Genomic DNA, 16621 nt, shown 5'->3' with positions numbered 1-16621 from the left:
GCTTAGTGTTAAGAGAGATTAGGTAACTTGCCCAAAGTCATGCTGGTAACAATCGGAGTCAGTCAGGAGTCAGAGCCCTCTCTAACTCCCTGGTCATGGCTGCTCTCCCGTCTGCTTCATTTTGAGTCTCCTCATCTTGCAACCTTTCATGGCCTTCTCTCCTTTGTGTCTTGGGGTATGCTGTCACTTGGCAGATGGCACTCCCCCCCACCCTCTTGGTCCAGAGTGGAAGGCCCGGGGAGTGGGTGTTACAGCTGGCATGGGGGCCAGAGAGGTGGCCCAACCAACTGCTGGTGCCCACATCTGCCACATGAGTTCAGGGCTTGGCATCCTGAGGACCACTTTGCAACCCTTGGTTGACAGTTTTCTCTACTTAGCTTCTCCCAGCAGCTTCAGGCAGGGAGAACGGAGCAGCAGGGTGTGGATAGCCTGGTGGCTTGGGGAAGGAGCTCCTGGGGGGAAAACAGGCAGTGGATCTGCGGGTAGGTCCCCCAGTGTTTGGCCTGCTGGCTTGGGAAGGAAGTACAGACTTTAAATCTTGGGCCTCCGTGAATGAAGCCATGCTGGGGCAATGTGGTTTTGCTTAGTGCGGTGGCTGGAATGCCCTTCCTCAAGCAGAGCAGACAAAACAGTGCAAAGGGTCCATCCCTTTGACCACTGGCTTCCAGCCCTGGAAGCCTCCTGCAGGGAGACGTGGAGGAATGACAGGAGGGTGAGCTCAGCCTGGCTGCTCCCTGCGCACTTCCAGGAAGTATGACCTACACACTCCTTCCTGGCTCTTCTGCAGAGCCTGGAGGACGAGGAAATGCCAGTCTTAGCGCCAGGCCTCCCCCGGCCTGCGCCTCTGCCCCATGTGCCTTCCTTCCGTGCCACCTGGCTCTGGGCCAGAGGACCAGGCTGACAGCTAGACGGTGGTGGGGGTCGTCTGGGAGCCAGGCGGACCCTTCTGCCACCCACAGTGTCCTTGTTCTGCTTTTGTAGATTAGAAGAGAGAGGCTGGGAGGATCATCTGCAAACAACCAAGAACTGTGGGAAGGGCCTTGATGGCTCACTGTGCTCCTGATGCTGACAAGCATTATGAATTGAACGGGCCAAAGTTTACCAATGCCACGGTGTGCCAGGCACTGGAAGGAAGGTGCTAACCTGGGTAAGCACAACCCACATGGCTGACACTGTAGATTTGCCTGTTCATTATGACAACTTTCTGGGAGCTGGCAACAGTGTCTTGAGGGAGGAGTGTCTTCTTCTATCTTGGGTAAAGACCACATGGGCATTCTTAGTCTACTTGGACACCCCCCTTTCCTCATGTGCATACCCCGCTACGGATTTCTGTTTGCATCTCTGGTGTCTACACTGTCATAGAAATGCAAGAGAGCTTTTTTCTTTCCTTCTGGAGAGGGAAATGCTGGAGGAGTGAACGAAGTGAGGAAGGTGGAGGGACTGGTGTGTTCTTTACTCTGAATCCAGTTTTGAGGACTCTGAACTCTAGTCGCAGGGCAGATGGCCAAAGCAGATAAAACTGCTCAATACATTTCAGGGAGGGGAGGCGTGGCCAGTGACCTGCCTCGGGGCCAGGTGACAGGAGCCTGGGAAAGGAGCCCTTCTTCTCTCTGCAGGCCACCCAGTTCCCTTCTGGCCCCTGCGAACCATAGGCCTCAGGAGCAGGCAGTGGCTGCCCCCTTGGCAGAAACCCTGACCACCCAAGGATAGGTGCTGCCAGAGAGGCTCTCTGCAGCTTGGGGAGGGAGGGACATGGAGTGGTGGGCCCCTGGGGGGACAGATGCTTCCCCCCCCACCCCGCTCTGTTCTTCACATCTACGAACATCACAGACTTTGGAGACAAAAGAAACAGATGGCAGACCTGTGGGGTCCAGGGGGGCCAGTGTAGTCTTCTCTAAGGAGGTGACATGGTGCCTCAGATGACCTTAAAGGAGGAGGCTGACATGGGGAAAAGGGGCATTTCAGGGGGAGGGAACTGGTCCAAAGGGTTTGAGTGGGGAGCGGGTCAGGCTACTCTGTGTGCCAGAAACTACGAACCGTCCAGCAGGACTGGAACCGAGAGTGCGGGGACAGTGGTGGAGTTGAGAGAGCCAGCAGGGAGCCAGAACCCAGAGGCCTCAGAGCGCATTTGGGTTCTCCTGTCAATGAGATGGAAACAATTGGAGGGTCTTGAGCAGAAGAAATATGTGGTTTGATGTATGCAGATAAGGCTCTTAAATCAGTAGCCTTTTGAGGTTTTCACATAGCAACCTTTGAGGGAGGTACTATTATTATCCCTGTCCTAAAAGCAGGGAAGCTTCGCCTGGAGGATTCAAGTCCCCTCTTGGTCAGCCGATGAGGAACAGGAGCTGGAATTTAAGCCCAAGCAGAATGAGCCATGCTTTTTATCGCTGCTGGCTTTCCATTGCTGAAAAACTCCTCATCTGCGAGAACCTTTTCCTTTTAGCCTCATAGTAGATGAGAAGGTACTCTCCACGCCTGCCAAGAACTTCCTGACCTCCCAGGGATTTACTTCACTCTGTAATCATCCTTCCCACTTGCCGGACGCCCACTTGTTGGGGCTTCCTAGGGGATGCTAATGCCTCTAGGTTAAGGATCTTATCTCAATTTATTGGGAGACCTCCAGGGATCCAGAGATCTAGTCCCATTACATCTGCACATTTATTTAATCAAAAACAAGTCCAAATGCTGAGGCTTGGGAAATTGCCTGCCTGGTAATACAAATCTATAAATCCCACTTCCTGCTGCTTCCAGGCGGACTGTAAATACCCTGAAAATTCAGCTTCACTGGAAATGTTTTGACCATTCTGCTTCTGGCTCAATGGGTAGCAATAAATAAGAATGAAAAGTGGTGGAAGAAAAACGGGATTAAATTTATTTAAAGCTTAGCATGGCTCCGCTCGGGGAAAGTGGGTAAGGACTTCTGGCTTGTTCCTGTCATGTCTGACTTGGTCCTTTCATTTCTGAACCCAGGTCCTCGGGGTCTGCTTAACCATCTCTTGCCTCTGTGATGACTCACCTTCAGCTCTCTGGGTGATGGGCACAGATGAGTCATCATCATTTCAGGAGCAACAGTTGATGGAAAGAACCTCAGCTTTGCTATCTAACTAGGACAGTTACATACTTCCTGCCCACAGCAAACACTAAGCCCTGATGAGGGCTGCCCAGGAGGTACTCACCGGGCAAGGGAACAGGATATCTGAGATTGAGGGTATTCTAGGGAACCTGTCATATGAAACTGAAATCAGGGTCTTGGGGCTGCCTGAATTCTCTTGATGAGGAAAATCTGTGTCCTAAGATGGCCGACCGAGCCAGAGAGAAAGTCCTGGTCCTTGCCCCAGGGCTCTTCCAGGTTTTTCTCTCTGCTCTGCTTCCCGTGCGCACCAATCCGGGTCCTTCTCCCTGCCCTGCTTCACGCATGTGCCCAAAGTGCCAAGTATGAGGAAGTAGAAGTATATAAATTGCCCCCTTTGTGTTCAGGGCTCAGAACTTTGGAGACCACTCTCCTCTGAGCCCACCGGCGTTAAATAAACCTCCTATCCTCCAAGATCTCTGAGCGCTACTTGGTTCTTCCATCCGGCGATCCAGTCCGGGTTCCATAACACTCTAAAAGGGCAGACTACCATTTAAGGATGGATACATTTCCTAAAGGATACAATCCCTTCCTGGTCATAACAACTGTAGTGATGCAAAGTAATGATTATGGTACACCAAACCCACCCCAAGATGCTGCGATCTGAAGGCTTTCTGAGCTCGCCTGAAAATCCCTGGGAGATTCATTTGTGAATAGGCAGACTCTCAGAGCTGTTGGTGATGCTGCCTGGATTGCACATGGGACAATGTGACTAGTTGGATTACTGTGTGGCCCCAGGGAGGCCGTCTAAGGAGGGGTAAATGAGGCATAGCCGTGAGCTCCTTACTCTGCTCCAGCAGACACCTGCCTACCCTGTGAACATGACCATCTTCTTTTTAGGCATAACGACCAGCTTATTCTCAACCCCACACCAATCTAGGGCTTTCTTTTATGACTGTTCCGAGGTTCCTGGGCTGCTCGTTGATGAAAAAGCCCCATTGCTTTTAGGTCAGCCTTTAAGTCTCCATCCTGTACACTGATGAACTTCATTCTAGTTGCTTAGCATGGCATTCACAGTGCTTACCATTGTGGCCGTAGACTGTAATGTTTTCTGTCATTCTGTTATCATTGTACATGCCCCCCAGACTGTAACCACACATGCACTCACAGAGCTTTTTAACAACAGAATGAAACCAGACCCGTGAATCTTTTCTAGAGTGGGGACAGCTAGACCACCACACAAGGTAGAATTGTTTTGTTAACTTGTTTTACCTTCAGTTCAGCTCTATAAAGCAGAATTGTTTTATTTTTTTCCTGGGAATATTAATGGGAAAGGAACTGATTTTCTCCATGTCATTTGGAATGTGCCTCCTCTACGCTACCCCCCAGGGTTTCGCTTCTGGAGATGAACTGCCAAGTCAAAAGAACATTCCTTCTTTGCTGCAAGCTGATTCTTTTATGCAACAGATGCTAAGTACCTACTGTGTGCAAGATCCCAGTGAGGCTTTTGAGGATGTAAGAATGCATAGGTTATGGTCTCTGCCCCCCAATAAACAAAGTTAAATTTTTCGCTGGTGATTTGGAAGATGATTACATGTGTTTTATATTCAATTCCTAAATAGAGAACTTTAGAAACCCAATCTGAATTGCACCCTTTTGCTACAGATCTGGGGCACCTTTCTGTTGGACTGGCAGTGTCCTTGCAGGGAAGGAAACTATTTTCCATATTTTGTAAACTTATGCAGCATGTAACCCCTTAGGCGGAAGCCATTATAATTAGCTCATGTTAATTAATTATGACTATTTAAGCACAGGAGCAGAGTGGCCAGTGGGCTTGGAGCACCCTCCCAGCAGCCCACAGAGGGCTGGGTGCCACAATAGGGCCATTGTTCTGCCTATCGTTGCCTTTGGCTCCCCCTTGGCATTTGTACTTAACTGCCTCCCGACTGAGTAGGTCTGAACCTGTTTACTGAGCCTCCTTGGCAAGGGTGTAACCAAATGTCCCCAGGCCTCACCAGCCTGTGGGGGCCAATTAGATCATATTTTCACTCAAATTTTGCCACCTGATTGCTCCACATGCTAGCCCTCCATGCCTCCTCTTTCTCAAAGTCTCTCTCCCTACTTGGGGTAAGTCTATAGGATGTATCAAGTATACTCAGAAAAAATTTGCAGCTCTTGGGGGTACATAGTTTGATGGTCATTTGAAACTACCACTCTGCTGCCACCCCGACTGCAACATGTCTGCATGTTGCCCAGCTCTGACTCAGCCCCACCTGGAGCAGGGTGCTGAGATGCTGGCTGGGGTCTCTGTGAGCTTTTGGGTACTGAGACCGTGCAGAACTCTCCAGTGGCCTGGGGATGCATTCAGTGCACTGGGACTTTGGCACTGCTCAGAGGGAAATGCTGCAGTGTTCCTGTCTTCCAGCACCCCAAAGCTGCCCCTTGGCCCACTTGGCCCATGTGCCGAGATCCCCAGAGCTCTGTGCTCCTCGCCATTGTTCCTCATTGTGCGGGCACACTTCATTCCTTGCAGAGAAAGGGAAAACACCCTCACCCCACCCTGGGCCATGTTTTATACCCTGAGTCCCAAAGCTGCTCTGCTTGTGCTTAAAGACCCAAAATTCTTTCCTGCAAACAGCACTTCAGCTTCTGGTTCTTGCCTTGCCCCCTAAGGGCTCAAGCCCCACTGGGCCCCCTCCTTTTGCCCTTAGTGTCCATCCCCATTCATTAAACTCTTCCTTGCTCCTTCAGCTGAAAAACAAGATGATGCAGATCAACCAGGCGAATAAATGCTTGGAAATTATTGGTGGGTCCTGGTCTCACGTGTCTGATCTCTGCTTGGGCTTAGCTAGCTCTGCTTCAAGGAAAGCACTGAGCCCCTAACATGCATATTCCTTTTTTCTGGCATTAGACAGAAAGCAACGTACAGCTTCTTGGCAGCAAGGGCCTTTGATTCCTTTTCTTTAATTTCCTCAGAGTTTCCCACAAGGATCATATGTGATAATGTGGCAAAGTTTATGCTTAAATTGAAACTGGCCATGTCATTGTAATATAAGGTTAAAACCTTGCGTACATAGATGCTCCATTACTGAATGGCTATTGGCCATGGTATTTGTTATTTATCTAGCCATCCACTCAAAATATATTTAAAAGCACCTACTCTTTGGCAGGTTCTGTCCTAGACACTGGAGATACAGGGTGAGTAAAAGAGAGATAGCCTAGTGGAGAAAGATAAATGCTAAAGAAATTAATTAAAAATAATAAATAAGAAAATATCAGACTGTAATAACTGCTCTGCGGAGAATTGCTTGAGGGCGATATGGTGGGGTGACAAGGTGACTCCTTTAGAGAGGGATACCAAGGAAGCCCTCCCTGATGAGGTGACTGCAAGCTGAGATTAGAACAAAGAAGACCCCACCCATGTGAATATCAGAGGAACGAGGGTTCCAGGCAGAGCAAGAGCACAGTTAAGGAGGCGGGGCGTGTTCTAGGAGCCTTGGTGATGGGAAGAATACAGGATGTCCAGGGAAGGGGAGGGTACTGCCAGAAGAGGTCAGTCAGTCACCGTGAGTGACCCAGGTGGTAGAGGGTTCACCGAGGCAGGAGAGACATTTGGTTTTTGCTTTAAGAAGAATGGGAAGCAATTCAAGTTTGAAACAGGGGAGCCATATAATCTGATTTATGTTCTAAGAAGAGAATATAGGCTGTTGTGGGAGGAATGAACTTTAGAGGGGCTAGAGGTAACAGGGTGACCAGACAGGAGTTTGATGTGGTAGGACAGAAGGGAGAGGATGGTGACCGGGTGACTAGGTCAGAGCCCCGGAGCACAGAGAGATTCAGGGTCTTTGGAAGTAGAGCTGACAGGACTTGGGCTGTTTGGCTGTGGAGAGTGAGGAAAAGATGGGACTCCAGGAGGATTCCTCAACTGGCAAGGGAGGGAACAAAGCCCTTCACCAGCTTGGGATGTGGGTGGCCTCAACTAGGGTGGCTGTCAAAATATCTGGATGGTCCTTTATTCTAAGTTTGAGAGGGGAAAGGGACATGAGCATCTCCCTCTCCCTCTTGTCCTTCCTCCTTCACCCCGGCCACCCCCGCTCCCCATATGGGGTGGGGTCTCTGTGAGCTTTTGGGTACTGGTTTCTCCTGGTACAGGTACAGGAGAAACATGGAGAAAATCTGCTAGAGGAATCAATTGGTTCCAGATTTAAAAAATATCCAAAATAATATCCATGGCAGCAAGAAGGAAAGTTCAGGAGCTGGGCTGGGCATGGGGACTTGTGATAACAGTCTTAATGTTGGAATTCAATTTGTTTTACTTAAAGGTAAACCTGAGTGCCTATTCTTGCGAAGACAGCCAACCCAGTCTATCCTCCAAGGACCTGAAAACCTAGACCTGGAAGGAACATTCTGCTTTGCCAACATTTACTCTGTCCCAGTGTTTGCTGATTTCACAAACACATCTCTATAAAAATATGAAAAACCCCACAAAAGTGTAAATGTATTAAATAAGGACCCTGGGGGAGCTTAAGGAAATTTCAGATCTCTCAATTTTCTCACTGTACTTAATTTTTAATTACAGACAATAACTGCTTCTTATAGATTCTTACTGACAAATAAAAACACTGATGTCACTCCAGTCTAGGACATGATAATCTTTCCCAGAATGGGGAGTATCCAGGACTAGATAGTCATGGGGACTTTTTTTTCCACAATGTCTGAGACTTTCTCCTATTTCTGTCTTAGTCACACATAGTTACTCATTACCTGGAAGGGCATTAAGAGCTTATCCGTGGCTACCATACATTTCGTGCTGCTTTGTTATACCAGGAAAAATGCAGACGACTGAGTCATTGCTTTCAATTAGTTTTTCATTTCCACCTGGAGCAAAGTTTTTCTATATCCATACCAGTTTTATTGCTTTCCATGTTATGCTGATCACATACTTTGTGAGATAATTCAGTCTTTTGCTTGAGGATATTAATAATATGTATCATGAGTAGGAAGTAGCATTATCAAAGTACTCTTAAACAGAGGTAAAAATGGAAATATGGCAAGATTTAGTAACTCACATTCAAGGTCTACAGAGATGGGGCAGAGAGGAAAGGAGAATGAGACAATAAAAAAACCTTGAAATCATGGCAGAGCTTTGTTACCTCTGGAAGAACTACTCTCATATGGTTTTCAAATCTAAAACTTGTTTCATTCAACAGAAATTACACACCTATTATAGACCCAGCCCGATTGTACAGAATAAGCACATTCAAGCAGCTAGTAAATAAAATGTGCTAAGTACTGCTTAAGTGTAGAACACTAGAAACAAGAGTCCTGTCTTCCAGGAACCTTCACCTAATTGGGTAAAAATACACACAGGAACTAAGTTCATGTTCAAGTTCAATGACAAAACATGGTGGAGTGTGAGATGGGCTAAAATGAGAGGTGCCAGTGGTGCATGGATGTCAAAGACATAGAAACAATGCAGCCTAGCTGCATCAGGATCCTGACCTCAGCTAAATGGTCCCTGAAGGACAAATACGACTTGGATGGGAGATATTAGGACAAGGCACTCCAGTGGGAGTGGGATCAGTGTGTACAAAGGTACGGCACTGGGCAGGATTAGGTTGTGCATGCAGGAGGAGGGACCCACCTGGGAAGATATTTGGGGTATGTTTGGTTAAGAATTTCACCTATTTCTTTTTACTTCTTTCTAATGTGGCTACTAGAAATTTTTCAGTTGCATAAATGGCTCTTATTTATGACTTGCATGATATTTCTATTGTACAGAGCTGCTGTACCTAACCTTCTGCCCTTCCACTGGTATTTCCTGGCCTCTCAGCCCTCCTTCCTCCTCACTAGGATGCTGAGATGCTCCTCTCTGGAGAACAATGATCTGCTCACCTACTTCATGCCAGGGTGTTAAAGATCTTTCTCTCTCCCTGCAGAAAATCTACTTTCAGAAAAAGGTATGGAAAGTGGAAACTAATGCATCTGGGAGTGGGAGAGATATTAGAGTGAGGATCATAATTTCAAGTGCCTAGAGGGGTCAGAAGGTTAGCATAAAGGAGACCAGGCATAGGTAGCAATAGGGAGTGGTGGGGACTGTGGTAAACAGAAGTTCACATGCCTGATCCAAAGGGGACAGCCCCAACCAACTCTAGCTAATTGTCACCATATTTGGATTTGAGCCCATTGCAGCCAGATCTTTTGATTTTTCAAGAGCAACCAGAAATCTACATTCTTATGTGATGTCTTCTGATTTTTAAGGATTTTCAATGACATAAAAACTTCTAACAATTATTATAAAGGGCCTATAAAAATCTGCTTTAGGGCTTTATTTGGCCCACTTGGCCTCATTTTCTACCTCTTTATTTATCTATAGATAAGGCCTACCTGGTGAGATGTGTGGCAAACTGGACAGGTAGCGCTTATAATATTGGCTTTGCCTCTTGATATTTGTACAGCCGGAAGAGTCCTCTCTCCTTTATAGATAAGATACTGAGGTGAAGAGAGGACAAGTGGCTTACCCATAGTCACACTGTCACTCACTCAGGATAAGAATGTCAGGTTCCTGATTCTCTAGCCACTGATCCTTTAAAACAACAGACAATGTCCTCTCTCTGCCCCCAAGGTCTGCCTCTGAGAAAGTATCTTGATGAGCTGAAACAACTTTGCTGGGTGTGTAATAAGTCTTAGAGCAGAAGAAGCTATGCCCATACTAGTCTGTGTTGGCTAGGGGAATAACACCAATGGTTAAGATCCTTTGTGAGTCTCTCTCACATGTCATAGATTTTACTCTATGAGGATACCCACTAATCATTTACCCAGAGTGAATTGCAACCCCCAAACAACCCAGGTGGAGAAAAATAATCATAATGCTGAACACTTCTGCTATTTATGAGCAAGTATACATTCTAGACACCTGAGTCAGGCCCCACAAGGAGAAAAGGTCTTTATTCTGCAATTGACATAGAAAGATTTCCATCAGGGTCATACTTGAAATGTGTGTGCCCTCTCCCCGATTTTTAAGTGTGAATGACCTAACTCGGCCAGTAGAAAAAATGCAGATATGAACTTAGCATTCACTCAACCCAGCATTTGTTCTTTCTGGCCTCTCCTTTTACAAATATATTTTATAGCACTTAAGACTTAAGCTGCCTGCTTATGTTATTGATAATGGCTCAAAACAAATATCAGATTCTGAATAATTTCAACTCTTGCTTAAAACCCAGGATCTTCCTGGCTGTGGTAAGAGGACGAAACTTTTCCAAATTACCCAGATTGTGATAACATTGCAGAGTTAACTTTTTGGTAATTTATAATACCATGGCTTTTAGGGTTTTCAAGTCTTTCTTTCGAGTCTTAAGAGCAAGTTCATTTCTACTCTGCTCTTTGTTCCTGTCAACGGAATGAAATTGGAAGAACAAATTTACTGTCCACCTTTTAGAGATGAGGAAACAGAGTCCTAGGGGAACTCCATGACTCAGCTAGAAAATGACAGGACCAGGTATCTCTTGGTCCTCATATACATTTCTTTCTATTATAACTGAAGCAGTGAGAATCTAAGAATTCTCTAGCTCCCATTTCCAAGAAGAGTGAAAACCCATCGCAATACGGTATACTATTATCTTGCCTTAGATATTCTGTGGGCAAAAAGGAGGTATAAACCTTCATATTCATCTTGATCTTATTCCCTAGCCTAAGTCAGAAAGATGATTTGTAACATTAATTTAAATATCAAACAAGCAAGAACAAGCAAACAAATAATTCCAAGAGTATTGAATTTGCCACAATTTTGATATCCCTGAATGACATGGAAACACTTTCCCTTTCTTTATGGGTATCTAGGCAAGAAACCACATCCTTCCAGACAGGCGGTCTTGACAGGCTCTTTTCCTGTGACTCCTTTTTATTTTAAGGAAAATAAAGATATAGAGAGAAGGTGGGGGTTGGTAAAGGGGTATGTAACCTGCAAAAGGGAAGGCGAAACGGCAAAGACCAAAGAAAAGTTCGGAGAGAGGAAGAATGGAGGATAAGGGCACTGGCCAAGGATGGGACACCAAACTTGAGGTCACCAGATTGAAACCCAGACTTCCAGCTTCCCTTGAGGAATTCAAAGCTTCTTTCAATTTGAAGGTGTTGAAGATTTCAACATCTTCAGATGCTTTTCTCAAGCACGGTCACCCAAGGTACATAACAACACCTTTTCTAATTCAATTTATATTTTGTTGTTTGAGACTAGTAATTTAACAGTATTCTTTTCTGCAGTTTTTCATCTTGAATTTATGGTATGTCAATTGCATTATTCTTAAATAGCCCAGCCTGAGAAGCTCTCCCCTTCATCATGCAGGTCCTATAAGACAATATGTTCCAAGTTCCATCAGCTGAATCAAAAATGAGCTGCAAGAACGCAATCTGTCTGTCAATTGGGGGTGGTCTATAAGTACAATGACACCACGGGAGTAAGTTGCAGATGTAGGTTATGCATCTTAGAATTGCTTCAAGAAATTGGAAAAGACAACTAGCACACAATGTTTTGCCAAATTCACTCAAACACTGCACCCCAGGGCCTACCTATGTACTGGCCACTGGAACTTTCTGGGTAAATATTTGTCAAAAGAAGTCTCACATCTTCATGTGGACTAACATACATCTTGTTTGGCTTATGTTTTTATCTTTTTAACAAATCAAGGGATAAAATATTTACAGATCACCGCATGGCCCACAATAAATGTGCTTTGCTGCTTTCAAGAATATATGTACCAAAACCTCTACTAAATTATTTGACTGCTCCTGAGCCCTGCGATAGTTCTCACACAAGCAAGCAGTCCTTTACTCCAAAGGTCTCTGTGAAACCCTCATTTTGCCAAGCTCTGCCATAGGACCTGGGGAGAGGGAAGAGGCAGGAGTCCCTGCTCTCATCGAGCTTATGTCCTGAAGATGAGGAGAGAGACAATAAACAATATTTAAAAAGTCAAACATACAGCTCATTAGATAGTTAAAAGTGCTGAGGAATGATGAAAACAAAACAGGGACGGGGGCTAGGAATTGTCAAGAAGGGGGAGTGGCTACAGAAGCCCTCACGGCGGGGAGGGGTGGCATTTGAGTGAAGACCCAAGGCAGTGGAGGATATGGGAAGTGGAGCATTTAAGGTAGAAAGAACAAGTGCTCAGCGCCTGAGGCAGAAGCACTTCTGATGTGGTCAAGGAAGATGGAGGAGGCCAATGAGGCTGGCAGATTGAGTGGGGAATGGTAGTTAATGCAGCCCTCAAGGTAACACCTATTACGGGTCTTATGTGGAGAGAAGGAAGAAAGGCGTCCATTCCAAATCTGATATTACCCTCCCAACAGGTAGAAATTACTGTTCAGCTTCCTTCACCTCCATGCAGACCAGCCATCTGGAAAATAAGCCACGCCCAGATCCCAAAGATGGTCATCTCTTTGGCTTGAAACACACTTTTTTTTTTTAATTGGTTGTGCACAACATAGGCATATATTTGCTTCATCACCTCTGCTCCATTTCCATCCCCCTTACCCCAGCCGAAGACCCCAGGGTCTTTCCTCTGGTTTACTGGAGAAGCCTTGAGCTCTTGTCCTGCCTGCAGTGTCAATAGCTTGTAACCATCCTGCACAGCTGGCCCAGTCACCTCCCTAATACCAAGAGTTCTGAGGGGCCCCTGGGATCTCTGGGAAGAGAAAGAAGGAGGCGACGCTTGGGGCTCCGGATCCTCATTGCCACTTCAGCCCCACCATGCCTTGTTTACCGGAATGAAATACGATACCTCTATGGAAGATTTCTTTGTGCTCCTCAGACTGGGAGAAGACTGACCTAAAACAACAGCTCACATCATACTGTTCTGTCGCTCTTTTGCTCCCAAACCTTCGACGCGACTTTGCCAGTAAAATAAAGCCCAGGCTCCCACTATGCCTGGAATAAAGAACACAGTTCTTACAGTGGCCATAAGGCACAGCCCAGCCCAGCCTGGCCTCTCGTGGCCTCTCTGACCTCCTTCCACCCCTCTCCTCATCCCACACAGTCCACTCCAGCCATTCCCAAGGCTGGCCCCAAAAGCCTCCACGTACACCACCACACCTCAGACTTCTGTGCTGACTTTTTCCTCTGCTGGGGACATACTTCTGCATGTTTGCGTGGCTGAGCCCTCATCTCAGTCAGGACTTGAGTCAGGTTCCTGGTCAAGTGGCATCTCCTTCTAGCACCCTTGGCCACCTCCTCTACAATGGCACCCCATTGACTATTCCCCACCCCTGCTTTATTCTGCATTATAGCGTCTATGGCTGTCTGCCGTATGACATGTTTGCTTGTTTGCTGCTTCTGTCTATGCTGTAGCTATAAGCTCTGTGAGAACAGAAGCTGCGTTTTATCACTGTCTTATCCCTAAGCATTTAGTACGGTGCCTGGCCCGCAGTAGGTACTCACTAAATATTTCTCGAAGAATGAATGCATGAAGCATGTAGGCCTGGCCCTCAAGGCTCCTCACAGGCGTCTGACCAATACTCTCCAGCCTGAACTCTTGACTCTCCCTGCCCTGTCCCCAGGCCCCTCACCAAATGTACTCTTTGCCTGCCCCCAGCCAGTATTGTTTCATTTTTGCTCAAGGGGCCCCTTATGCCTGAGATGCCCTTCCTGTCACCTTCACCTGACATAAGATGCTATTTTCAAGACTCGGTTCAAAAAACACCCTTTTGAGGGCAGCACCCTCCATGGGCATACATACCTCCGGGTAGCTTTTCTTTCCTTTTACTAACAAGCCTGCCAGGCCAGAAATAAACGAATACAAGTGAAAGATGTGGATAATCAAAGACTCAGCGAGAAAGAGGGGAGGGCTGGTACATCTGCAGCCTGAGAAAGGGGACCACTTACCACTGAGTCAGGTCTCTCTCAGAGCTTCAGTAGGTACCCTCCTCCACCCCAAATCACACAAATGGCTCTGTAATGAAGTGTAGGACAAGGATGAAGTGAGCACCATTTTTCTCTCTCCAAAGGGTAATGGCGGCAGAGTCCATATTAATCGAACCAGGCCTAAAAGGAAAGTTTCTGCGGGTCTGCGTCCTCAGCGCAGAGGCTGCTGAAGGACAATGAAACCCAAGTGGCCAGTGCAAAAAATAATTTGTCAGGAGCATGATTCACCTGGGCGTTTGCACCCTTCAGATGAGTCCCTGAAGAGGTTGTGGAACAGGGACACCTGGGCTGTCCATCACAGCTCTGGGCTTCACTCTTGGCTGATGAAACTTCATCAAAATTAGTTGGGTATTTTTCAGCCAAGGAAGTGTTAAGTTTGTTGAGATTCTTAGGTAAATAACTAACCAGGAAGATAGAGGAGACACTTGCGAGCAAGAGTAAGATGGTTGTGGACCTGGAAGATTCTACCACAGGTTGCCAGGTGGGTAGCTCTGATGTCCTTAGCTCTGGAGCCCCACAACTCCTGAGTGAGGCCCTCAGGGAAAACCCTGGGGGATTCAGTTCCATTTAGGGAGAGATCTGAAGCTGTGGATGCCTCTTAGCTAAATTGGCCAAGTCCCAACTACAGCTTCCTCAAGTAAAGGAAGCCAACGTGGCATGGTGCTGGAGCTCCAGAGAGGAAGTCCAAATGCTTCTGGGTCCACCACACATGGTTGTGCCTTTCCAAACCCCAGGGGGCAAACTTTAAATCCTATTCACTGTAGATTCGTATACTGATTAAGACCATCTTATGACAGATGGCAGTCAAAGGCTTTAAGGAAAGTTTTTTTTCTTATTCATAAAAAACTTTTCTGTGGGCTCATCCAGTACTGCCTGAACCCTGAGCTGCTCACAGGGGCAGAGATGTCTAATCTGAGCCTTGCCTTCTCTTCTTGCTACTTCGTCCTCGGGGGAGGAGGAAAGGCATGGTCATGCTCCCGCTCAGAGAGAGAGTCCTGGGACTGGAAGCACCTACACCTGGTCAGGGAAGGATCTGGCTTATATGAAGGTTAACAAACCTCCCACAGCCTTCCCTTTGAATCTTTTGGTTTGTTTCCTTTTCACACTGCTTTCTCTTACATTTTTTTCAACCGAGACTTAGAGACATCAGGGTAGCATATTCCTGTAAAAGCCAGTTTTAAAAAAGTGCCACTTTTCAGTCCACAGAGCAAAGGATCTTCCTGCTCATGCCCAGCAGCCCTGCTTCTGGGCCAACGTGTTCAAGGTGCAGTGACAGAACCCAAAGCCAACCTTTCCCTGAAGCTTCTGGGCAGAGCAGAAATCCCCAGGGCTCCTGGAAAGGAAGTGAGGTCATCCTGAGGTCATCCCATCACAGCAGGCGGGGGAATTCTTGAGGATCCGAACCTTCAGGGGAAGAAAGCTTTTCAACCTTAAGGTTGCCTGTATCCAAAAAAAAAAAAAAAAAAAACCCCCCGCCTGATCATTTCTCTTTCTCCCCTGCTCCCCTCCGAGCTTTTGTCTTATCTTTTCCTTCCTTCTTTCTTTCTTTCTTCTTTCTTTCTTTTTCTTTCTTTCTCTTTCTCTCTCCTTCTCTCTCTCTCTCACTCTTATTTTTCTCTTGGCACTGTGAAACCAGGTGCTCTGGACACCGGGGCACAAATGTTTTATTCCTTCTTGGCTCTGTGCCAGGCCTGGCTGTCGCTGCCCCAGGCCAAGGCAGCTGCAGGTGACTCACTGTCTGAGTCTAGTTGCTGCAGATTCTAGGCTGGGTTTGTTTCTTTAGGAAACCTACAGCATCGCCCTGGACTTACCTTAAGTCAAAGCTTTCTTTGAGATCTGGGACGTTTTTGACCATTATTTCTAGCACTTAGCACAATGCGGGGCACTTAGTAGGCACTCAAAAAATATTTGTGGAGTGAACTGAAGAAATAAATGAATGATTGAATGGCGTGTTTTACATGGATTCATGTATATGATGTGTATCCGTTGGGGTCTTCCAGAGGAACAGAACCAATAAGAGATTTTAGATATGGATATAGACATATAGGTATTTATTTTAAGGAACTGGCTTATACGCTTGTGGGGACTGGCAAACCCAAAATCCACAGGGCAAGCCAGCAACCTGGAAACTCAGGAGGCAGGAGGTGATACTGCAGTCTTGAGTCAGAATTTCTTCCTCTGCAGGAGATCTCAGGTTTTGCTCATAGGGCCTTCAGTGACTGGATGAGGTCCACCCACATTATTCAGAGTAATCTCCTTTATTTAAAGTCAACTGATGGTAGATGATAATCACACCTCCAGAATACCTTCACAGCAACACCTAGGTTAATGTTTGATTGCATAACTGGGTGCTAACCAAGCCTAACCAAGTGACAAAGAAAACTAACCATCATCTCTTGTGTCAAGTTAAATCCATGGGAACAATTACCAGCACCACCACAGAAAACCTGCCACCAAACAAATACCACATAATAAAAACTCAGTAAAACTGAGTTAAAAACCTATACCCCAGTTCTGGCTGGGTGCTGGCAGCACCAAAACGCTTAAAACACATGCCCTCAAGGAGACCACTTTCCAGTAGGAGAGAGAGTCTGGTAGACAGATCATCACAAACGAGTTTAATACATGCTCTA

The 16621-nt window shown here is 46.5% G+C and overlaps 1 protein-coding gene across 3 annotated transcripts in view; it reads right to left on the bottom strand.

Annotated features, from left to right (window-relative positions):
* ITGB6 (integrin subunit beta 6) overlaps nt 1-16621 on the bottom strand; it is a 127128-nt gene that overhangs the window by 97664 nt on the left and 12843 nt on the right. Inside the window, exon 2 of one of the 3 annotated variants that reach the window (XM_073883502.1) lies at nt 15279-15428. The exons of 1 other annotated variant lie outside the window; for it this stretch is intronic. The gene's annotated coding sequence lies outside the window, so the exon portion shown is untranslated. Of the gene's footprint in view, nt 1-13949; nt 14069-15278; nt 15429-16621 lie in introns of those variants that run through there. One more of the 3 variants, XM_073883503.1, reaches the window with a different exon arrangement.

Source organism: Callorhinus ursinus, unplaced genomic scaffold (genome assembly GCF_003265705.2).
Source record: "Callorhinus ursinus isolate GAN/ISIS: 27379988/994484 unplaced genomic scaffold, GSC_fseal_2.0 scaffold2, whole genome shotgun sequence".
NCBI classification, from domain to species: Eukaryota; Metazoa; Chordata; class Mammalia; order Carnivora; family Otariidae; genus Callorhinus; species Callorhinus ursinus.
This window is presented reverse-complemented; position numbering and strand designations above follow the sequence as displayed.